This window comes from Castor canadensis, chromosome 7, assembly GCF_047511655.1.
Source record: "Castor canadensis chromosome 7, mCasCan1.hap1v2, whole genome shotgun sequence".
Classification (NCBI taxonomy): domain Eukaryota; kingdom Metazoa; phylum Chordata; class Mammalia; order Rodentia; family Castoridae; genus Castor; species Castor canadensis.
In genome coordinates, this window is record NC_133392.1 from 108,827,074 (window position 1) to 108,853,263 (window position 26,190).

Consider the following 26,190-nt stretch of genomic DNA (forward strand, 5'->3'; position numbering starts at 1 on the left):
GCAAAATCTAGTTGATGTTCTAGAATGGTTTTAGTACTTTGCAAAAAGCACTAATGGGCATTATCTCACTCATGAGTGGCAGTTTTGACTCTGATATGGAATTATGAGAAACAAGAGATTAGAGATTAACCATGCTGTATTATGGCTGATTGTGGGCCAAGACCCCCACATTAGAGTTCTAAGTAGGTGGTGAAAAAATAAACATGAAAGTACAAGAGGAACTCTTGAAGAAGCAGCAGGGGGTAAGGGGGAAGGGACATAATAGTGGGCATTAGGACTGAATATGATCAAAGGACAGTAGTATGGAAAAGGCACATTGAAACCCATTATTTTGTACAATCAATATATTCTAATAAGATATTTTAAACGTTTGTTAATTAGTTAATTAAAGCCAAACCTTTTAACCTGACACTATACAGTTGAATACCTCTTATTAATGGATTTCAAGGTGGACGTGAATGAAATGATTTTTAGTTTTTTATTTGTTCTGATGTTGGAAATTCATATGTTAATTAATTTTCTAGAACCATACTCTCTACTAATGATTCACAATGAAGAAATGAGTAAAATAAATGAGATATTTAGAGTTGTTAAGAATGCTGCTTTTTTTTTTTTTTTTTACAGTTTAAAGATTGTCATTTACTCTGGGGATGACATTCAAATACAGTTTTATTTTGTTGTCTCTGTAATTTATTTATGGAATATTCCAAACTTAGTGCAGTGCAGATATGAATGAACTGGCTTTAGTTTTCTCCAATAACTGCATTCCATCTGCAATCTCAACTCTATTTCCTGTTCCTTAAGTTTAGATTGAGTCATAACTAAATCCTGTTACTGCTTTCAGCCATATCTCCTTCCCCTTTCCTAACTGAGCAGCTGGTGTACGTGACTTGACTGTTTTTCATACTCCCTCCCTCCTTCCTCACCCAGCCCTTTCATGTCATGGCAGGGAAGAGTTAGTGAAAAGGGCAAAAGTTTTACTCTCCTGGACATTTACTTGCCAGTGCTTCCCTGGAAAAATCAGACTGACACCTACTCAAAGGCCATGTTCAAATGCTGGCTCTCTTGTAAAGAGCACAAAGGAGCTTTCACACTGGGAAATAACTCCTATAGTCTCTTTAGTTTCCACATTACTGGTGTGTATTGAAACCCATGCTGCTAGATTTCCCTTGCCCCTGTCTCCTTGATTGGAATAATGGCACCATGGCACCAGACATAACATCTAGAATAAGAGGTGAAGGCACAGGCTTCTTTGCTGTTATTTCTTTTCTCAGCCTTACCATATCCCTCCATTTCGTTCTCTTCACTCAAGAAGGCACAAAGAACAAATCAGAAAGTCTTCTGCATAAGTGACCAATGGAGAAATAAGATACATCTGTTATTTACCCATGTCTTTCAGCCCCAATCATTCTAAACTGCTCTATCATACTGGAGCTAAAATATTGCAAAATACATTTTGCACATATTTTTGCAAGCTGGTTGCTTCTTTTAGATGCTAACAATGGGAATCCTTGTAGGAAATTAAAAGAACAGAGCTGGAGAGAAAGGAACTTCTTCTTCTTCCAGGAGTCCAAACAACTTGGGCACACCCTCTTGGCAGACACAGAAACAGCCCTATGACACCACTCTCAGAGGTCTACTCACCAGCTTCAGAGCCACCTCTCAATTGTTCCAGTTCCTACAAGTGGTGACTCCTCCTTGTCCTTGTAGACTATTTTTAACACCATCTTCCCCCTTTCTCCCCTCAGCTCTAGAAAGGGTAGATGCTTCTTGCAATTAACTAATCTTTGGGTTACCTTGTAGCCCCTTTTCATTTTCATCATCCAAAAATTGCATTATCAGCTTCTTCTGTTAAGTCCTTTTTATTTTACTAACTGCAATCTAAAGGTTACAGAAGCTTGTCTTACCTTTGTTGAAAACAACCTCCTCTCCAATCCCTAGAAGTGGGTCTTCATTTTCAGTAGCCAATAACTCACTTCTCTAACACCTCTCTGCATTCCCTCTTGTCCTCACTCAGAGTCTGTTTATATGAGAGTTGAAAAGTGGTGAGAATGACAATTATTGTTAGAACCTACGGGGCTCAAGAATATGAAAGTGTAAAAGAGGAGGTGATATGATCAAAGCGCATTATATACATGTATGGAAGTGTTGTGATGAAACCCCTATAGGCAATTTAATATATGCTAACAGAAGGAGAAAGACCATATTGGGCACAAAGGGAGGGGTCTGACCACAGTTGCACATCATGCTTCTTAGAGAATGCACAATTCTTTGGTGGTTCTCCATCCACAGTTCAGTTTCACTTACCCTTAGTAGCTTAGCAGGAAATGTCCTACTCATCACCTTTTCAGATACAGAAAAGCCTATTTATGAAATGATGATGATGTGGTGAGGTGTGGATATGACTTCCTTTGTTTCTTAATGATTCTTTTCTGAGAAAACTAAAAATTTATGACTCTATATCAGTTCTGTAATTCTGTGGAAATTTTGCTGATTTATAAACTACCAATGTTAACACTAGACCAGTGGGCATTAACTTTTAAAAATAGCTAGCAAAAAGTGTAGCTAACGGAAATGAAGATTTTCCACTTTGAGCTAGCATCTAATGTATTATGTCTGAAGTGGGGGAAGAAATACTGAACACAGAGGAGCCTGAACACGCATTTCTACACCAAGCCCCTGACTCTTCCTAGGTAGAGCCATTTGCTAAGCTCTGGGCCTTTGGTTTCCTTAATTGTCAGATGAAGGAAATGGATTGTAATTACTGTAAACTTTATGAATCCAATAAAATTCCAAGAAACTAGTGGAAATAAATAAAAACTATAAAAAACAGCCTTTGAGACTCAACAATTGGATAAATATGCCCAGAATTCAATACATAAACTATTAAATTCCTGCTTTGAGTTTGCATCTACTGGTCTTATTACACTTTTAGGGATTCAAGTCTACTGCATTCAAATACCATTGCTCTCATGTTAGAAGAAGGAAGAGATAAAAAAGACAAATGTGGTCTCTCTGAAAAATTGTTAGAGTGATATATGATACAAATAATGAAGAGTAAACAAAGTTGAAAAAAATTGATATGCAATAAGAAAAGTCATGTTCTGTGTAAAATTGTTCAAGATTATAACAGATTGCACCCAACATTTAGACTTAAGCATTTCTTGAAGAGAAAAATCAGCTTGTTCAATTAGGTAATAAGCATCAAAGACTTTTGAGATAAAAATTGAAATGTGTTAGGAATTAATATGAACTTAAACCACTAGCTTAGCCTGAGAAAATGATAAGTAACAAAGAGATAATGACATTCTTTAAACAGTCATCAGAAAGCAAAGTAGCTACACTAAATGCTACTCTGAGTAAAGCATGTCTCCCGTTCAACCACTTAAAACCAAATTCATCTATAAAATGTGTTCTTTGTAAATTACTAAGAGGGTACAAACTTGAAATCAATACCCATGTTGACCAAAAAAAAAGAAGTTTGAGTATAGAATTGATTTGGATGAATGTTAATTTCCAACAATAACAGGAAGAGAGTGACAAATTAATCCCATGTTTTTCCTTGTATATATTACACCTCAATTGATTTCTTAGTGGATTTCTCTGCAGTAAATACTAAGAAGGAGAGCTTAAAGGAATTTAATTATTTCTCCTGTTCTAAAAAAGAAAATAACTGCTACCACTAGTCTTCTCTGTTCAAATTATCATATAAATTATTTTCTTTTTCAGTCATTTTTTGTTCCTTCTTAAATATGAGGGAAAGAACAAAGAAGTCCTATTGTTTAGACAGCTTTTCATAACTGTGACAAAATAAATACCCAAGACAAAAAATACTATAAAGAGAAAAATTTTATGTTACCTCACAGTTTCAGAGATTTAAATCTGTGAACAACTGACCTCATTGTTTTGAGGCTGTTGCAGCAAGCACATTGTGTCAGGAGCATATTATGAAGGATTTCTGTTCACCCCATGGTAGCCAGATAGCATAAAGAGGAGGGTGAAGGGGCTGCCTTCCCAATATCCCCTTCAAGGACACACCTTCAGTGCCTTAACTTCCTCTGTATAAAGGTAATCCCATCTCTTAAAGGTTCCACAAGCTCCCAATGATATTATAGACTGGTGACTAAGTCTTTAACACGTGTAAAACAATGGGGACATTCCATATCCAAACTATAGCACCTATGTTCAAATCAGTGAATAATTTGGTATCGCAAGCTCTAACATCTAAGGGTTTTTAATCTGAGTTCTCACAGTACCAAAGTGAAGATATGATTAGTAAAGGATTCAAGAATCCTAAATTCTGTGGTTCCTAAAATGAACCATAGAAGGTACACAAACAGATGAAAGAGCAAATACATCTAAAACATGTTCAGTTCACTGAATAAGTATCTGTTTAGTACCTGCTCATGCACAAATTTAGATCTTCTAATTCAACCCTCAGAGTTCTTTGGTCATTTTATAAGCCTATTATAACTGCTCGTGGATCCCAAGGAATATTACAAACTGTCAATGAGAGTATAAAAAACTGAATTGCATTCATGATCACAAATCCACATTTCCATTTATCATGAATATTAACCACTCTTTTTTTATTAGTCCCTCAAAAAGAAAAGATTGAGAAGCCAAGTGGCAGAGATTTGCTAGTTGCTGTGTGTAATGAAAAGATGAATATGACATAGTTCTTGACCTTAAAAAGCCCACTGTCTAGTTTTAGAAGAATCAATGCTTATTCATTCTACAATACTGAATGTGTCCTTGGTGTGCATCACCCTAACAGCACAGTATGAGAAATGCTATGACAAGAGTATACAATGAGTTCATTAGGTGAATGAATGAGTGAATGCCACCTTTATTGGCAAAAAATGATCAAGGACAGCTTTGCTGAGGAGGCTACAGTCCTTTTACATGAGCTGTACTGAAAGAACAGAGAACTACGCTCCTTTTTATCCCCATATATTTTCTAGAGTGATATTTTAGCAATGCAAAAATCCCTTATATTACTTCCCTTCTTTGCAGTCATCATAGCTTCCTGTAATTTTAAGGATAAGGCAAAACATTTAGTATGATGGTGAATAATACAAGCCTCTACAGGTCTGGTCCCAGTTTGCCTTTATAGCCTCAATTTCCTGTTCTGGTACCACCTAGCTTTCCCACCTTATCCCTTTAATTCATTTGTCTTTAGTTAAACTGAATTATAAGTTTATCCAGCATGCCTTTCTTATCTCAGAACATTTTTGAACAGCATCACATCCTCAGTTTTGCACGCTTAAACTAATCTTTAGGCTTTAACTTTAATGTAATTTCTTCAGAAAAGTCTTTACTGGTTTCTCCTATTTGTCACAAGATATTATCACATTGTTTTTCTTAATCACAGCTTTTATCACATTTATATATTTATTTGGATGAATGCATAGTTTTTTATGCCTTCCAGAAGTTCACAGTGAATACTGTTAATCAGTGTATCCTCTCTACCAAGCAATAGATTATTTCCTGAAAAAAAGTTTGAATAAAAGAAGTTCTATACCTCTTCCTAGATGAACTAAAGCTGTGAACACTCCAATGCAGCAGATGGGAGGTCAGAAATAGAGTGAGGCTACCTGGTGAACATCAGTTCACAGAAAATGAACATTGACAGGATGCATATTCTTACTCTTGTGATAGGAATGCAAATTGTTCAGTGGTGGGCACTAGTCCATGGTCCTGTACCATATCTTCTCATTTAATTCTCATAATTGTATTTACCTTTATTTTGTAGGTGATAGTTCTGATGCACAGAAAGGGCAAATGACTCATCCAAGCTCACTCATTTAAGCAAAGTCAGAGTTCACACCCAAACACTACACTTACAGAACTTACAAAACCAGCCCTCAGTCCTCTGCTGCCCGGTGGAAGCAGCAGACAAGCACTAGTTATCAAGGAACTAGCAGCAAATGAGGATGGGTCAGGGTCAAGCTATGGATGATAACAGGAATAAAAGTGGGATTTTAGAACAAGAGCGAAACCAGACTTTTTAAATGATGAAACAAAGAAGATAGAAGGCTCTGCAGTTTACAGATCATGTGGAGTCTATGAACAGCTACTTTTATGGAATCTCAGAAATCTATATTAAATTGGAAAACTTAGGTTATGTGTACAAAACTGTAGACCTAACACATAAAGAAAAAGGGACAATAATTTGGCTGTTTTTTCTTATGCTTAAATAAGAATTCACAACAATTTTATCTTCTAAATTGTGTCTTTGCTTCAAGCTAATATTCTTAAGTTAATTCAGAAGATATTCACTCACCAGTATTATATCTTTAGACCTTTTATAATTGTCCACCAGTTCCAGGCCATTCAGACATATTCATGGGACATGTTAGAGATACACAGGACTTTGACCAAAGTCTTCTTTTTAGTCTCAGGGACCCTGGCCACACACCATAATTTAAAATGTTTTCTTTCTTGGAACGTCAACTGAAACAGTAACATATAACAGTTCATTATTGTCTTAACTAGGCAAATCCACAGAATTTCTATGTGTTTCTTTCTCAGAAATATAAATACTATATCATTACAGACTTCCTCTGAGAAAACCACAAACATGTGAAGAATTTTCCCAGGACCTAAATAAATTAATGGCATGACAATTACTGATTAACTGAATTAATTACATATTAACCCTGGCAATGATTTCTGCCTACTTAAAAAATAGATACACAGTTTTGGGACAATGTTCTGTTCCATCTTTACTAAAAATTAGGGGAACCAGATCTATGTAGACATATGGAAAAAAAGAAGTAATCTCAAAAGCAGCCGGCAAAACACATGTGGTAATAGCAGAATGATACATAATAATGTTTCATTTTGTTTGTTGGTACTGAAGTTTGAACCAGGTGCTCTACTGCTTGAGCCATGCTTCCAGCCCTTTTTTCTCTGGTGATTTTTAAAGTAGTGCTCATTTTTTGCCCAGGCTGCCTTAGAACAAGATCCTCTATAAATGCTAACTTGTCATTCATCTAGTTAGTGGATTAATTAAGACTAAAATTCCAGCAACTGCCTTTTGGTCCACAGTTTACTCCACTACAGTACCTATATCTGTTGCCTCTAAATTAAAGGATTGCTTTGTTTTGTATTTAGCAAAGGCTTATACATACATTATGGAGCATCCTATATTTTTCTTAAAAACCTCAAGAATGTATTTAGGAGTTTATATATTCATGTTCTCAGGCATTCATTTATTTATTCACTTAGCCAGCAACAATTTACTCAGCACTAAAAAAGACCACATGCTGTACAAACACTGAGGATACAATAGATGAATAGGAATTGCTTCTTTCTTCAAGGGTTGTAGAGGCAAGTAGGGTACTAAAGTGGTAATGAACAACTGATATAACTAATTATATACAAGGTGCAGTGGTAACATAGAGGAAAGCTATGTCTGTCTGTCCATGAGGACCACTTCACAGAGAAGGCAAGTTTGGACTGTGCTCTTAAGTAGAACTTTATCAGGAAGATGAAAGACATTACTTTATTCATAAACAAAGCAAGATCTTTAACTACCAATAAGAGCACTATTAGTGCTCTCTAAATTCCTAAAATGGCTGCAATACTATGGGATCAATGTAAGAAAATGTTAAAATGCTGCATGTTTTTAGGAAGAGAGCAACGGTACTCCTGGTATTAGCTACAGGTGTTTGCCAATTCTCTGGTATATAAACTCTACTCAGTACAAGACAGTGCGTGCAGAGGGAAGTGCTCTAAATCAGAAAACTCGGTTGAGTTCCATTTCTGGCACGTATGAACCAAGGTACATGTTTCACAAATTTGGCAATTTATTTTACTTCTCTAAAATTGTGTTCTTACTTATAAAAATAAGGCTACTCCCACCTATCTTACAGGGTTATCTTGAGGATTATGCAAAACAGTGAGTGGTGCCTGTCAGGGTCTTGCATGTTGTAGATCCCCATTAGATGGCTTGCTGAATCACAATCCCGTTTAAAACATTTCAGTGGTCTTATTCTCCTCACTGCAAAGATGCCCTCTTTCAACCTCACTTCTTTAAAAAAAAAAAAAAGCAATTGAAATAACACAGCCTTACATAAATTCCTTAGAATTATTTATGCCTGAATTTTCTTATTATAAGAGAATGTAACAAATAGCGCACAAGGGACAGACAATCTCCAGAGATCTGGACAGGTATTCAAGATAAATTTGATAAGGTAAATATTATAATCATCACAATAGGACAAACCATAAAATGAACAAATAATATAATATCTGAAAGGATATTAATTCCAGGTCATTTAGACTGCAGTCTATTCATGGATGATTGCAAGAAATAAAAAAATACAGGCAAATTATTATCCAAACCTCAATACAATTGAGACTACTCTCCCTCAGTGATTGCTGAATTAGAAGCAACACCTATTTCTCTCATTTACCATAAAACTAAATAACTAAATAACATTATCTGGGTCACAAAAACTCCTTGGCCTTCTGTTTTTCAGATTGTCATTAAAAATGGGTCATTTACAACAGCCAATCCAGATTAAAGAACTTACTATTTTTTTATATTGGCTGTGTTATAGAAATTATATGTAAAAAATAGAAATGTTGATCAAAAATTTTAAAAGATAACAACAGATGTCAAATTCAGAATGCAAATGTTACACAAAATCTTCCTATTCACTTCTTGGGGAATTCTTATAGATGATTTGAGGTATTAATATTTCATTTTTTATCTTTAGCCATATGGTAATTACTACCATTATCATTTTAAGCAAGCTAAATCTAATCCTGTATTAAGTACACAAACAGAAAGAAAAATTACATTAGCTATATCTGTGAGTTTTCCTGCTTCATTATCTTTGGTCATATTTTTAATACCTGATGGGAAATGAGGTAGTGGTCTCAATCCTAAATTTTATAAGATGTTCATTAATTTACTTAAAGAAAACTAGTATATATTTACTATTTGACAGACACTAACAGAAGACAAGTAGTCTGCCTACCAAAGAGCTCACAGGTGAAGACAGTGTTGAATGGGCAGTATTGAGCACTATATAATATGGGACACCATGTACAGGATGGACTGACTACCACTGAAATAAAAGGCCATAAATTTGTACCAGAGCATGGTTCTGAAGGATGAACAGACTCCACTGCAGGAAATCAGTTGGAAGAATAATCTAATCAGAAGAAACATCACAGAGATGTTCAATATAATGCTGTGTCTGATGAGTTCAATGAATTTTACGTGGCTCAGAAGAATAGAATCTGCAGGCTGGACACAGTTGGAAAGATATATACAAGTCAGAGCATGTTGATATTTTAGCGTAATACTAAATTGTATGGACTTTATTCCACAAATAACAGATGTGGGAGATACTTTTGAGTAACTGTAAGAAAGTTTCAAATGTTCACTTTGCACTTTAAAAGTGTATTCTTATAGCGATAAGTAATTTGAAGGGCATGGACTCTTGGATAAAGTAGAGAGAGAAGACTACAGGGAGTATCAAAAATATGAGAAGAGAATGAGGAGAAAATGGTGACAGAGGCAAAAGTTCTAAGAAACTTTAAGAAAGAGGCCAAACAGACAAAGTCTTAAATGCACAGAAGTGTCAAATAAGATAAACACTGAGAAGTGGTTTCTACACAGAGGCAGTCATTAATAGCCTTCAAACATTTTAAGGGGGTAAGGGAGGGAGCGTGAGGGGGGAGGAGAAAGGGAGGGGGTGGGGGGGACAAGGGGGGAGAAATGACCCAACACTGTATGCACATATGAATAGAATAAATTTTTTTAAAAAATTCTCCAGAAAATAATGGAGATAGAAACTTGATTTGCAGGGACCACAGGATGAAATTAGCATCTTTCTAGGAACTACATCCTGAAAAGATAAGAATGGGTCCCTAAGTGGGACTCAAAATAAAAACAATCCTTCAGAGTCAATTTAAGTTAATGGAAAATATATAGAGATTGAAATGAATCCTTCACACACTCAGCCCTATGACAAAAGGAAAATTTCTTTTATTCCTGGAAAAAGTTGCAACCTCACTTCTATACAGACCCCAACTAATTCCTATTCCTTATGACTGAGTAAAACTCCATTGTGTATATGTATACACCACATTTACTTGATCCATTCATCAGTTTTAGGGCACCTGGATTGTTTCCAAAGCTTGGCTATTGTGAATAGTGCTGTGATGAAAATCAGTGTACAGGTGTCTCCAACCATATGGTATTCTATCTCTAGCTTTTTGAGGAATCCCCATACTATTTTCCATAGAGGTTGTAATAATTTGCATTCCCACCAACCATGTATAAGCGTTCCTGTTTTGCCACATCCTCACCAGCATTTGTTGTTATTGCCCTTGAATTTGGCCGTTCTAACTGGGGTGAGATGAAATCTTATTGTTTTGATTTACAACTCTTTTATAACCAGGGAAGTTGAATTTATTAGCCATTTGTACCTCCGCCTTTGCAAGGAATAATGACATGTGGCTTGAAGGTAAATGGATACAATTGAAGGACATCATGTTAAGTGAAGTGAGCCAGGCTCAGAAAGAAAAAAGCCACATGTTTTCTGCCATATGTGGAAGATAGATCCAAAAGATAAACATATACAGCAAAACAAGTATGATCATATACAAACTCAGATGTAGAACACGTTTGTAATACTGGAATAGCTCTGTGGAACTCAGGGAAAGAGAGAAAAGAAAAGAGAATGATAGATCATCAGTAATATCATAAAATATTACATCTGTGAAGGTAGAGGATGTAAGGATGTGTACTGAAAGCTGTTGAATAATGGGGATGGGAGGTAAAAGAATAAGGGAGAGCATGGAAGGGATTGAACAAACCAAAGTAAAGTATACCCACAGCAGGGATACATTGAGAAACCTCTTTGAACATCAACTTAAATATTAAGAACAAAAGACAGGACTGTGAAATAGGTACTGTGAGTGGGGAGAGGTAACAGGGGGAGGGAGAAAAGTGAATGAAGAAGATTAAGGTGAGGGTATATGATTGATGGACTTTATACACCTATATGAAATAGAACAAAGAAACCTCTTGCCATTGTTTTAAGTGAGGCTGGGAGGGGGCCGAGGGGGAGAAACAATGGGGGAGATACTAATGTACAATATAAACCTAATCAGAATTGTCACATGAATCCCCCTATACAATGAATTTATCCTAATAAAAAATATTTTTAAATCCAGAAAGCCACTTCTAGAAATTTTCCTAGAATAAATGCACATGCTACAGTACATTGACAAATTATTTACAATAAGAAAAAGAGTATGTAAGTAAAAAAAAAAAAACACTTTACTCAAAGATGAGTAAGAATCAAAAAGGTAGAACACAGGTCTTTACAAAGAAACAAAGAGAAAAACACAGGAATACAACAGTAAATAATGGAAGCCAAAGCTCAGTATATGGAAAATATTGTTATGAGACTCGATAAAATAATTTTGGGGAGCTAGGGAAGAGAGGGAGGGAGGGCAGGGCAGAGGGAGAGAGGAGAGACCCTCTGTAAAATAAAATCACATAGAAGAGAGAAAATGGAGAGAACAGTGCATAAGACTCAGTAGTTGCCATAGTTGTAATGGTTTTCCTTCCAAAATTCATGCTAAAATGTAATTGCCAATGTGACAGTATTGAAAGATAGGCCCTTTAGGAAGTGATTAGGTTCCGAGGGTGGGTTGAATGCCTTTTTAAACGCCTTTGGGGAGTGGGTCCTTTCTCTCTTTGCCCTTCTCTGGTCTGAGGACCGTGCTTCTCCTCCAGAAGACACAGCAGTCAAGATGTCATTTAGAATTGGACACTGGGCCCTTATTGCATACCAATCCTATTGGTGGCTTCATCTTGGTCCAATCCGCCTCCAGAACTCTAAGAAATAGTTTTATGTTCTTTGGCAACTACTCAGCCTTGGGTATTCTGTTATAGCAGCATAAAACAAATATTGTAGTAGACATTTAATAAGTGTCTGTCAAATTAATAAATATTGTAAAAAACAAAGAAGATAGAAAGTGTATCAGCAAAACATAGTAAACATGGAAACACATAGTGAAATCAACATAGAAATGATGGCCAACTTAGAAATGGCAAAAGGGAGAATTAACAATACTGGAACTATATTAAGGAATAGACTTAAAGCAAATGCAGTACATTGAAAATGAACAGTTTCAAGGAATTAGAGAAATGGATAGGTAAAGAAAACAGTCAACACATAATCAGTATTCTGAAAAAGGAAACAAAAATTTAGAAAAGGCAATAATATAAGAACAGCAAATATTTTAAAGTATGACTTAAGATAATTTTCTAGAAATAATAAATTATTAAAAGGTGTTAAGGCACAGTGTGATCGAAGATAAAGTCACCCATAACGGTCATATCTTAGTAAAGTTAATGGATTCAGAAATACAAAAAGAATATTTTCAGATTCCAGTAAAGAAATTAAGTCACTAATAAAATTTTTGAAAATAATTTCTATCCCCAAGATGTTTATGAACCATGGAGCATATACACTATTCTGTGAGAAATTTCACTCAGATTAGTATCATGGAGTTCTAATTTGTCTTGTCATAACTTAGAACAGTTCCTTTTTTTAAAGACAGGATCGCACTGTATAGCCCAGGTTGGTCCAGAACTCAAAATCCGCCTGCCTCAGTCTCCCAAATGTAGGGATTACATGTGTCCACTACAATATCAAGTTGCTCATTTGGTTTTCTTAATATTGCTAAGAAATATTTCATTCTATGAACATTAGCACAATTTGTTTTCCTTTTTTCTCACTGAAAGACAATTGAGTTGTTACCACGTAGGTGTATTATGAATATAACTGCTAAAATATTGTACAAATTTTCATGTATGTTTCTTGTTTCACCTAGGAACTATTTAGGGATGAAAATTTTAACATAACTGGGGTATGTTTAAATTTAAAAGAAAATGTCAAACAGTTTTTCAGTGTTTTGATATTCTATATTCCAACCAGCAATGTTTGAGAATTTCAGAAATTGCTAATTCTCACTAGCACTTGTACCAACAGATCAGGTTGGTTTTTTTCCCCTTAGATATTTTACAAGGTATGAAATGGCATCGAACTGTGGTTTTACTTTGCAATATTACTTGGTAATATTGAGAATCATTTCACAGGGAAAGGAAAGGAAAGCTAAATCTCGAATGTGGTTGATGTGCTCCCTGTTGAGGAGCAAATAAAGTAATCTTAAATTAACAGAGGCCACTACGGGAAGGGGACCAGGAAGTAGCGAGGAGGTCTTGTAGAGATGAACCAATGTGAGTTGCAATACACAAGTTCATGGAAGCAATGCTAGGAATCTCTGTATAGCTATCTTCATCTCAAGCTAGCAACAGCACTATGTATTTTCTCTTCAACAAAATCAGAGAATCATTTCAGTTGCTCTTAACTTTTGGCATATCACGTTTTTTAAGTGTCTGACCAAGTTTTTTTAGCCACTTTTAATTGGATGGTTTGTATTTGCATTATTAATTTTTGTAGGAGTTTCTCCTATATTTACCCAAGTCCTTGGCTAGGTATATTTCTTCCAGTTTGTGACTTGCACATGCAGTTCCTGGAATGCATTTTGAGTGAGAAGCTTTTAACATAATCAAATTCCCCATTTTCTTTTATACTTAGCCTATTTTATATTATAAGATTTTTCCTCACCCCAAAGGGCACAAAAGAGTATTTGTTATTCTAAAAACTTTTATTTTATTCTTTTATGTTAAATTTTGCTTTCCATTTGGAATAAATGTTTGTGTGTTGGTAGGAGCCAGGATCATTTTCATAGAGAGCCCATGTGTACAGTTGTTCAAGTTTTTAACATCAGCGCACTTGAGGAGTAAAAATATCATATTACAATCCACCCACTTTAACTTGAGTAATGTACACAGTCCTGCAACTTCACAACAATAATGGCAAAGAATTTTCCCATCACTCCAAAGAGTTCGTTCTCCTGTCTATGTGACGAATCCCCACACACTGAGTTCTGACAACCACTGATCTTTTTGTCACTGTAGTTTTGACTTTTCTATAATTTAATATGAGTGAAATATCAGTATGCAGTCTTTCATGTATAGATTTTTTTCATTTGGCATAATGTTTTTGATATCAATCCACATTGCTGGGTGTATCAGTACTTCTTTTGTAATTGCTAATTAATATTCCATACAATGAATATACCAAATTGGTTTATCCATTAATCAGACATTTGGTTTATTTTTGAGTTTAGGCTATCATGAATAAAATTGTAATGAGTATTTAAATATAATAAGATATTTATAAGGACATGTGGTTTTCATTTTTCTGAGTTAAATACCAAGGAAAGGATATCTGAGTCATTTTAGTAAATGTATACATTTAAGTTTAAAAGAGACTACCAAATTATTTACCAGAATGGCTAAACTTTTGCATTTCTGCCAGCAGTATATGAGAGTTCCAGAAGATCTGCACTGTTACCAAAGTTGGCATTAACATTTATTTTTGTTTATCTTAGCCATTCTAATGAGAGTGTGGTATTATCTTCTTATGGCTTTGATTTGCATTTTACTAATAACTAGCAATGTTGAGCATATTATCATGTTTATTTTCCATTCACATATCATCTTTTGTAAATTATATGCTGAGGGTTTTTGTCCATAATTTTATGTAGTTATTTTTCTCTTTACTGATCTTTAAAAGTTATTCATATACACTGAAAAACAAATCCTTTACAAGATGTATGTTTTGAAAATATTTCCTCCAAAGCTGCAGAATGCAGTTTTATTTATTTCATACATCTTGTAAAGGATTTGTCTTTTAAAGAGTAAACTTTTAAAGTTTGATGATAGCCAATATATTTATTTCAAGTTATATGCTTTTTATGTGTCTAAATAAATCTTTGTTTAACCCACAGTCACACAAATTACTTTTCTATGCTTTCTTCTAGAAATGTATTTGCTTAAGTTTAAGTGTATGTCTATGTACATTTGAGTTCATTTTTATGTATGACCTAAGTTTTAATCCAAGTTAAATTTTTACATCTGTATGTCAAAATATCTAGCACTAATTGTTTAAAATGTACATTTTTTCCATCATTGAACTATTTAGGCACTATAATTGGAAATTACTTGATCATGTATGTGTGGGATTTTTTCTAGACTCTACTTGTTCCATTAATCTTTTGTGTCTACCCTTATACAAATATAACATTGTATTGAAATTGATCAGTGTAAATGTTCCACCTCTGTTTTTCTTATCCAAAACTGTCTAGATATCCAAATGTTTTGCATTTTTATATAAAGTTAGTAAATATCTTGCCTTTTTTTTACCAAAAATAAGTCTACTTCATCCTTATCTTTAAGTGCGATTTAACAGGAAGACTGCTATAAGCTCCTAAAAGGTACAACACTAGTCACGGAAGGGAGGAAATGGTGTAAAAACCATATCCCTTCCAAAGAAAGATTTCTGTATGCCTCTCTTCCACAACAATCACTCACTAATTCATCTCTCCTTCCTTTCAGAGGTAGAATAAACCTTCATTACACATTTTGTGTGTGAACTACATTTACTTTCATGCTATTGTTTTCTGCTTAAATACCTGTTTATAATAAATACTCTTTGAGTTTATGGAAATTATGAAAATTTATGAAAGAAAATAGGGGTTAATTTTAGCTAATGAATGGAGAAAATGTAGCTAAATTCAGAAAATTTATCTCCACAAAAAAACAGAGAAAGGGGAGTAGTACTTAGAAAAGAAAAGGAACAGAAGAGGAACAAAGAGTTTGTGCTGTTGCTTTGGCCAGGAGACTTGCATAAGTCTACTTGTTAAGAGGAAAATGCTTATATGCCAGAAGCACCTGAGGGTAAAAGGATAATGGATGGAGTAGAAGTAGAAGTAGAGCACAGGTAGACCATCCACCTTGCAAAGAAGCAGGGACTGGGATGAAGATGGTTACACATGTGTAAGTGGGGAGAAAATAGATAATTAATATTCACCATTTTCTTTTAAAAAGTATTGTCTGCTATTAGAGGACTGGAGACATTGTGACTTCCAAGGCTTAATAGCTGAGCAAGAGGCATAAGCTGGTTTGGGGTATGCTTCATTTGGTGATCCCCTTAACAGTAAAACAGGATCATGACCTATTTAAACAATGTCAATAACTTAGTGACTCAATTATGGTGACCTCTGTCAAAACTTAGTTTGGATACTACTGACATTATGAGTCTCTCTGGTACTAAAGTCCTTGGAAAGAGAAAATATAAGCTCCAATCTGGTTTTGTCATTATGGTCTTAAGCAAGTATGAGAACGCCATAGGCCTCAGTTTCCTCACCAGTAAAATAAAGGGATTATGGAAGGCATTATTAATTTCCTTCTTGCTCTACAATTCTATGATCTATGGCTCTGCTATACTTTAAAAGGCAAGGAAGCAAAATTTAGGGAATTACTATCATAAAAGTTTCCCTTTCATAAAGGCACAAATACATAAAATGAAATTTAAAACAAGCCACATATAGATGAGATAAACAGAGCAGCTTTACCTCTGATAAGGATAAGTTTAAAGGAGATCCTGAAATCCTAGTGGCATGACATCATAGGTCATATCAGCCAGTATTCAATTCTATTAGTGACTCCTGGAGCAACTGCTTGACCTGTAAAAGTCACAGGTATCTTTTTCCACAAAGAGAATCAAAAATAACATGTTGTCTTAATATTAACCAGGCAAATCCATCAGAACAATTTACATAAGTGCAATTTCAGTCTTTCATCCATTAAAACACTGAAATAACTAAGCTTAGTCCAGACCTCTGCTATTTAAATAAGCATGTTTTATAATACCAGGCTTTCATTTCCTGGGACAGACACATAGAAGATGATTCACTAACAAAGTGTATATGTAGTTATACTATAACCTTATAAAGGCTATACTAAGTATTAATGAAATTACCAAAAATAAATAAATAAAGGTGACCAGTCCTTAAGAAAAGATACTGTACTTCCATCAACTGATAAGTATTTAATTCCACTATTTTAATTATGTAACCTATACAAGCATAAGATGCCCTTCACTAGATAATCTATCTCATCTTGAGCAGTTGTTTTAAATGGATGCTCAAAACCTGAATGTTCAATAATTAATTAATTAAGAATAAACAATACAGGTTCTGGTCTCAAGGAGACTTTAGCAATAAATCAAAGGTAAAAAATTCTGAGCACCTGAGATTTACAGTAGACAGATGGCTTGTCCAAAGTCACAGAGCTAATAAGAAAGGTTGTGACACAAAGCCAGGCAGTGTGACCCCAAAGTCTACATTCCTAACTCCACACCAGCAGCTTCATCTCAGTCTTTCATCATTTTAAATCTTGAGTTGAGGGTATGTATGTGGGTATGCATGAGTGTTCAAATCGATGAAGCAGAATTGCAGCCTTCACTTACAAAATACATTCAAATATTCCATGCTGCCTCTCCTCTAATTGTTTGCATATACTTCTGTTTTTCCATTCTCCTTCTATCCAAATTCTTTCACATCAGCTTAAACCCTATCTCTCTCACGGGGCTCTTTCCCTTGCTCAACTCTGATTACAGCTGACTTCAATTATGCATTAATTGGTCAATATGTTTATTTTGTCTCCCAAGCTAGAGTGAAAGTACATTGAGACTGAGTATGTATATTTTGCTCTGTCACAATGTCTAGTTTGCTCACTGATTAAATAGGTTTGGATACTTGAGTTACCATAGTAAGAAAGCACAACAAAGAGTACCAATGTAGCAAACTTGCCTTTGCTACAAAGGCTAGCTTATCCAGTGATTAAATTCCAGAATTCTCCAGTTCCCGATGTAAGAAAGGCTCAGATTTTTACTGTATTAGAATAAACATGAAACTTGTGCTCAAACACTGACACGTATAATTACAAATAAATAGTATGTACATAAAATGATATTTCTACAGCAATGACCTTTTCATAAAAATGAAAATCAACATAAGGTAAATGATCTTTAAATTTTTTAGTTTCATTTCAGTAGAAGAATCTAACTAAGTTTTAAAAAGAAGCAAAGATAAGAGTGGAAAGGAAAGAAATTCATCATGCTTTAAATTACAGAACTCTTCCAATCTTTTTAAGTTTTGCAGGCCCATCAATTCTAAATTTCTCATCTTCTCAATGGTTCAAATGGGATTTTTTTAAACATTTATGGTTTAGCTGCTTATGTTTTTAAAAGTTGAACTTTAACGTTTTTGAGTTTGCCAAATGAATGACTGTACAAACATGGCATAAAATGCTTTATACTTTGGGGGCATGTTTAACCTTTGGTAGAATTGTGAAGCTTGTAGACACAATAGGGAAGAGTATATACTTCATTTGTCATTTATCCAGACATTGATGTATTGGTAGCAACAAACTTGTAGTTTTCCAGTAGGATATTTCTGTACACAATTTCCCAAAGTAAAAGGACACATGTGTGCACAGATAAATACACAATAACCCATAATGCCAGCATATTGGGTGTAGGGCGCCCACTGAAGCAACAATCACATCGGTGTTCTGAGAAGGTTGTCCCCCTTTATCCCTGGTCAACTCTTATTCAATTGCTGGCTTGTCTAGAACCTCATAAAAGGAAAAATATTTGTAGTAGCAGAAGCATGTGCTTTCCTTGGCTTCAATCCCAAACATATTTTATGTTATGAAGCACTTTATTTTTCAAAAATATTTATAATTTCGGTTTTCTTTTATATTTTTAGCAACAAGCTTTGAGTTACTCATAGTGTAAATTTTACAGTGTGACAAGCAAGGGCCTTAATAATATAGTTTGCATAATATTTGTAGTTATAAAGCATCTTCACTATTAGAATTTCATCTAATTCTCCTAATCCTATGAAGTATATATTTATTAGTCCCATTTAAAACTTAGAAAACAAAGCTCAAACAGATGGTTTGCTCAAAATCAGATAAGCAATGCAACAGAGCAAAGAGTTACATTAAGATGTCAGTACAGGGTCAGTGTTTTCCCACTTTCCACTGTCTAAATGGAGATGGGTTCATTTGTGTCTTAAAGGAATACTGGTCTTCAGTGATCCCTATTGCCTTAGTCTACTTTCTCTTCTATAACAGAATACATGAGACATAAAGACAAAAGGTTTGTTCTGGAGGCTGAGAAGTTCAGATCCATTAACTACATCTGGTGAGGGCCATGTGTAGCTTCAATTTATGGAAGTAAACATAGGCTAGCAAATGGGTGCACAAAACATGTGGGCAGGCTTGCTTCATTACACCTCACTCTCAAGGTAACCAATCCATACTTAACACAAAAAAGGCATTAACGTATTCATGAAGGCTCTGCCCCATGATCCAAACACCTCCTAGTAGGTCTTTCCAACAGTCACAATGACGATCAAATTTCACCATGAGTTTCTGAGAGGGCAAACTATCTAAACCATAGCACCTATTAAACTTCAGATGCTCCTTTTACCTGTTGGATTATTAGATTGTTTTTCCTTTAAAATCTTTATTGAAAAGCATTATAGTATATGTGTGTTCACACTTATACAAAAAAACATATAAAACATTGAACGTGTCATTCTCTATGAGTTGGTCCTTTTGAAAATTCAAGCAAGAAAATTCAATTCAAAACGTTTTTTAAATCTACCCTCAAAGATAAGCTTTTTACTATGCCACCATTCAATATTAATAATAGTTACTATATAGCATTTCATTATGTCTTTATCATAATCTTATTAGTAATATGTATATTTATAATATTAGTATATTTATAATACTAATATTATACTAATATAATATAATATAATACTAATATTATACTAATATTTATAATAATTAGTAATATGTATATTAGTAATATGTATATTTAACAGACATTATGTCCAGGTTTCTATTATTGTGTTTTTACATGCTGTTGAGAGTAAAATGTTTCACATTTTACTGGAATGTGAAATAATCAGGAAAAGACTGATTATTCAGTAGCCATGGTAATAAGCTGGATTTAAACGTATACAATTGGTCAGTGAAAACACACTTCAACAGCCATGTTCCTAGAAGCCAACCAGGCTCAGAACCTCTGAAAGCCAACCAATGGGAGAACAGCTTGACTTCAGTAACTGTACCTCTAAAGTCAGGCAATCAGTAACAAACACACACTGATAACATACTTCTGCAACACTGGGTCAACCTATCACTAAACGTCCCACTTTAGAAATCCTGGACTCCACACAAAATCAGCTTCAGACTATTCAGAAGGGCTGCGCTTCACAAGCAAGGCTCTCCCTTGCTTAAAAAGGCAACAAGCTCAGTGTTTTTTAGATATTAAGTGGTGGTCTCTTTTTTCAAAGATGATCATTTGTGTGTGTGTATATATATATATATATATATATATATATATATATATATATATATATTGTTCTTCCTGTTAATTGTTTAAGAATAAATTCTCATGAAAGTGATCACTACTTTAAGTAGTATAATGATACTTAATGTCGTGCTATTTTTCTCAAGACTTATTTTGGTGTACAATGACATCAGCACTGAATAAATACATCTGTGCTATAACAATTTCACCAATACTAGAGGCTATTGTATTTTTGCTCACTTAACAGGCATAAACTGGCTATTTAAGTTGTTTTAATTAGTATTTGTGGCTCATTTTTCAAGAGCACAGATTAGCATAAGTGTGTAAGATTTTAAAGGAATCCAGGAAAACGAGCTGGGAAGGTACAAAACAAAGTTATGCCCATTATGGGACCTATTCATAATTGTAGATAGAAGACTATTAATTTTTATGATAATTAACCAGCACACATACTTTTAAAGAAATGGCATTTTACATTGCTCTCTCTGTAAAGCAGATATAGAGCTGAAGACCATAATACTTCAAAAATTATTAGAGAGTACTATCAGGATCCACATTTAGAAAAATAATACTTCAAAATATTATTAGAGAGTACTATCAGGATCCACATTTGTGGAAGTGAGATCAAGAAAGCAGGTGTGGTGGTATGGAGGAGAGATGCAAAGTTTTGGTCCCACCCAAATAATGGTCTCAAATAACCTTCTGGATATCACAAGCTAGGTCCAAGGGGCCAGGCCCTTGATGCTTTCACGCTGATTATTTGCTGCATAGGATATAGGCTGCCTCAGGAAGTGGGCAATGAGGGAAAATGACTGACAGCAATTTCTGACAGCTAGGTCATTCATTAATCCTGAAGAAGGGGTCAGCATCCAGAACAAACATAAAGAAGACACTCAGAGGGTTTAACTTAAGAGTATTGAAAGAAGAGTCACTTTACAGGGCTTAGGTACAGTCAGGGTTAATGAAACTGACCATGAAGCTCCCAAAGACTAAAGGTGCCTAGGTATAAGGGGCAAGGGAAGGAACGCAGTGCTCCTGAAACCTGTGCTAGAGTCAGGAATGAGGGAGTCAGTTCCCTTGTTCTTGGCAGAGGAACATAGCCTGCACAGAAACCCGGCTTGGGAGGTTAATAAATAACTTAACCACTCTCTTCACGTTTTCCCTTCTTCTATTGACTTCCACAGGTCAAAATCAACTGGAATCCAAAGAACAGGAAGCACTGTCCTAATGTGCTGTAACAAAGTACCATAAACTGGGTGGCTTATAAACCACAGAGACTTATTTCTCATAGTTCTGGAGACTAAGATGTAACAAGACCAAGTGACAGGCAAATTTAGTGTCTGGTGAGGGCTCATTTCCTGGTTCATAAACTGTGTTTTCTCACGGTGTCTTCACATGGTAGATAAGTGGAGAGGTGGGTCTCTTTGGAGTCTTTTATAGTAGCCCTAATCTTATAAATGACTCATTAACAAAAGGTCCCACACCTTAATACCATCACCTTAAGGGTTAGGATTTTGATCTAGGAATTTGAAGGGAAGGCAAGCATTCAGCCTATAACAAGAGGTCATACAGACCAGCCTCTCAAAGCACAGAGAAGAACAGAGAATGCGTCTAAGGAAGCAGACAGAACAACCAGCATAGAAAGGGAAATATTTTATCACTTGAAAAGTCTCACATTGCATTGGCAGCCACTACTCAGGCTAGGCGTGGTTCTCCTTCATCCAGGGTCTGGGTTCTTATAGTCAAGGAGCAGAAGGTGTTCACAGTGTCCACATCGTGGAGACTGCTTCTGCTCAGGTATTAAAGCAAATTAAAGCACTACAGCTTGAGTGATTGCCAGATCGCTTCATCCCTGGCCAGACTTAAAAGCAAGTCAAAGAGTACAAAGAGTAAAGAGCCAGACCCACTGGCATCCCCTTCACAAATGTGGTAGCAGGCATGATGCATGCAAGCATTTTGGGAAGCAGAGAATGCTAAAGCTCTGGAGCTGAGAAGCCAACTGCATTTTCCTTTGCAATTCCATTTCATGATCCTTCCATAATGCAAGAAAAATACAAAAACTGTGAGCAGCATCAACCCTATGGTCATATGTGAAGCAATGAGAAGAGAAAAAAGATGGATACAACAAATCTTTAGACATTTGGGAGATAGACAGCCCTTAAATTTGGGAAGGAATCAATGTTCTTAAATGACTGTGAGATAAACTACAGTAGACAATGCTCCCTCTACTTTCTTCTACAGCCCTTGTCTGACAGCAGTATAGGCTTAGTGATTATACCTGATACAAAACTCCCTTTAAATCTTTTGTGCTTATATTTATGCTTATCTTGTGTCTAAACATCTGCCTTACTGGGTCCCAGACAATCTTCTACTTCAAAACCCAGCTCACATCACATGCTTCCTCTGTGGTGCATTTCCAGATTTCTGTTTCCTTTAAGTCTTTTCCCATCTGTTTTTTTTTATCATACTTTAAATACATGTTTAGCTTACAGTATTAGGTCTTACACAGTATTCATTTCTTCCCCTACTAACCTGTTTACTTCATCTTTGAATCACATTCTTCTAGCAAGGGCTAACATTTTTTTAAACAAGTGAGTAATCAAATACATTTCATATGAAAACTCATAAAGATAAAAAATAGTATTTATCTGTGCCTGTTACATAATCTCATGTGTTAGTTCTGGGTCTGTTTGCCATGGGAGCTACTCTTCAGCGTCCCTCTGCTTTGGACTGTATTTTAAGGATTGTAAATTATGAATCCTGCATTTCCCAGGGGTCTCTCTTCAATGGCTTCAGTCTGGATTCAGCCAATAGAATCACTAATGGGCGACTGGAGGGCAAGGCAAGGGAAGAACACAGGGTATAACTTTTCTGCCTCTTTGTTCCTTCATTTCTAAAATGAAGATAATACACAGTAAACATGAAGATTTGTGTATAAAGTACTTAGATAATAAAAAGTACATCATAACCCCTCAACAAATTATTCTTATTATTTAAGTGTTTTCTAAATGTTTTCATGTTAAATTTTTAATTTTGATAATTTCTCTACTGACCACATAATTTGAAAATGTTACACAGAAACACATTCCATCTATCATTTGCAATCACAAAAATATTTCAAATTGCACAAGTACCAGTAACAGACACTAATAACTTATATGTTTACAACATATCATAAATTATGTAAATTTATCTATAATTAGCTGTAAGATGATGCATTTAGGAAACTCCGCCTACCAATATGTCACTTACTGATCTTACCAATGAGGACCCTGCAGAGCATGACAATGCACTCGCACTAACATAAAAAGATTTAACAGTAAATAAAAATAAAGTCTTAAATATGTCTGACTTTATTTACTATTATTTTACAATGTCCAATTTTTCTAACTTAATAAAATTCAATCTAACTATAGAATTTTACACACACGTGTGCATATATGTATTATGTAACATGTCTCTGTGTGATTGCATTAATATTTGTATTAGCCATTTGATGAAATATAAGTACTGTGTGCTGTGATATTCATAAGAAGTTTTATGATCCTAAGGAAGAGATGCTGACAACCTTTTAGGGCCAATGTTTTAGATAATTGAATTTCTGTAAAGGTTCACAGCATTAAATATTATAAAGAAATGTTTGCAATAAAAAAAACATGCTGTGTATCTACTTACTTACATTTGTGGAATCCAGAATAAAAATAGTAGCTGAATAATTATTACATGATTCAGGCTAAAGATGAAGGTTTAGGATGTAATACAACTCATCTTTTCATCTATATTTTTCTTTTAATCCTGAAAAATTCACCCCACTCTCATATAAATTTTTGTACTGGTTTAACTGTCTGTCCATGAAAGTAAATGAAGCAATAAAGATGAGAGGATAACATAAAGAAAAAATGAAATTATAGAGAATGTTCATGAACATATATACATATATATGTTTATATTAAATTCTTAACTACTTTAAGGGCTGGAGGAGTGGCTGAACTGGTAGAGTGCCTACCTACCAGGCACAAAGCCCTGAGTTCAAACTCCAGTACTGCCAAAAAAATAAATAAATAAGAAAGGGACTAAGTTAGAATGAAGAAAATTAGAGGACATAAACCAATTGGGGTTATAATACATCTATACATGGAAGTATCTACAAGGAAACTCCCTGTGTAGCTACCTTTATCTCAAATAAGCAAAGTGCCATGTTTTTCTTTTAATCTTTTCTTGTTTTTCTTATACAAAATTGGAGCACAGGAAGAAGAACAGGTCCTGTCTAGGAGAGAAGGTTGGCATCAGTGTGTGGGATGGGAGAGGTGGCAGAGAAAGAGAGTAGGAAGGTGAATATTGTGCAAAAAACGTGTACACATGTATGTAAATGCAAAAATGATACCTGTTGAAACTGTTCCAGAAACAGAGAGGGGAGAGAAAGGAGAATGTCAGAAAGGGTGACTAGTACCAGTGCTTGGCAGAGGGCTTTGTACATACTGGTGCATCAATAAATATTTTTGAATAAATATTTATGTGTGAAGATGTACATCCAGTGCCACCTCTTCAGGACATTGAGCAAATCATTCAACCTCAAAAGACCTCAGTTGTCTTATCAATAAAGAGGGGGAAATTATAACATCTATATTCTTTCCTAAGAGAGATGTTGTGAAGAGCTGTTATATATGAAAAAATTTCCTTTACCTGAACTTGGCTACTCAAGGCCTCTGGTATGCTTTTTTATATTCCTCTACAATGATTTGGATACAATGCTTTGCATACAGTAAGTATCAAATGAAACATGATGGTTGATTGAAAATGTAGAAAATTCCATATCCATTAGCACTGCTACTCTGTTCTTTGAAAATTGTTAATGGCTTAGTAGCTATTTTTCCCCTTCTTCACTAAACATTAAACAAACTGAGATTTACTTTGACACTCTAGTTGTTGAGTGCTGAGGATTACAAAGCTGCCATGGATTGGAACTGACAGTAACTCTTTGATCTAGGTATTAAGTACAGGAAGTATTAAAACCACCAGCATTCTTTGTTTCCCTCTCATTCTCTAGTGAACCCAATGTCAGCTGAAACACTCAACTTACTGAGTAGTGTCTACTCTTGGTTTTAAGGACTGTACATTATTTGAGGCCAGAATCTGTCTCTTCATTGTGATTCATTGTCATTAATTATAAGCAATTATTCAATAATTGCACATGTAATTTCATTAATTCTAAGTGTGACCATTTTTCTGGAAATGATTTCAAAGTCCTAAACAATTTGGTGAGTAAGCACGAATTCACATGCTCTGAGATATGGCCAAATTAGATACTATAAATTAAGGGAAAAAAGAGTTTGATAAGTATAAAGGAAAAAAGTAGCTTATACATGACTTATGTAGAGTTTTCACATAAAATTGCACATGAAACCAAAACAGCAACCATAAGAGAAAAATTTTTCATTTCAGCTATTCCTTATAATAAAAAGCATGTTCACATCTTATTCTTAGGACAATGCTGACGTTATCACAAAAGAATTTTAGCTGTGAAAAAAACCCTCCATATTGTATTCATGAGTGAAAAGCCATATTCAAAGCTTAGGCAAAATTGATTAACATATTAAATAGAAGACAGGTTGTTCAGATGTTGTATTTCTTGGCAGGCAGTATTACAGGATTTTTATACTTATAATAGGACTGTCACACAATTCAGCCAGGCTGACAGGCATAGTGAAAGAGGCAAAAAGAGCAGCCTGCTGAATGCAGGGTCAGATGATGGGATGTGTGTGTCACTTGGGACCTGATCATCAATCCTTCAGGCAATTTAAAGGCCTCTTTTCTTACCTGGTAACAACTTAGAAATAAAAATAAC

The 26,190-nt window shown here is 34.9% G+C and overlaps 1 protein-coding gene across 3 annotated transcripts in view; it reads right to left on the bottom strand.

The window, feature by feature from the left end:
- Pde4b (phosphodiesterase 4B) overlaps positions 1–26,190 on the bottom strand; it is a 524,185-nt gene that overhangs the window by 432,313 nt on the left and 65,682 nt on the right. The window contains exon 1 of one of the 3 annotated variants that reach the window (XM_074079856.1): positions 6,287–6,456. The exons of the other annotated variants lie outside the window; for them this stretch is intronic. The gene's annotated coding sequence lies outside the window, so the exon portion shown is untranslated. Of the gene's footprint in view, positions 1–6,286; positions 6,457–26,190 lie in introns of those variants that run through there. 3 annotated transcript variants of the gene reach the window in all.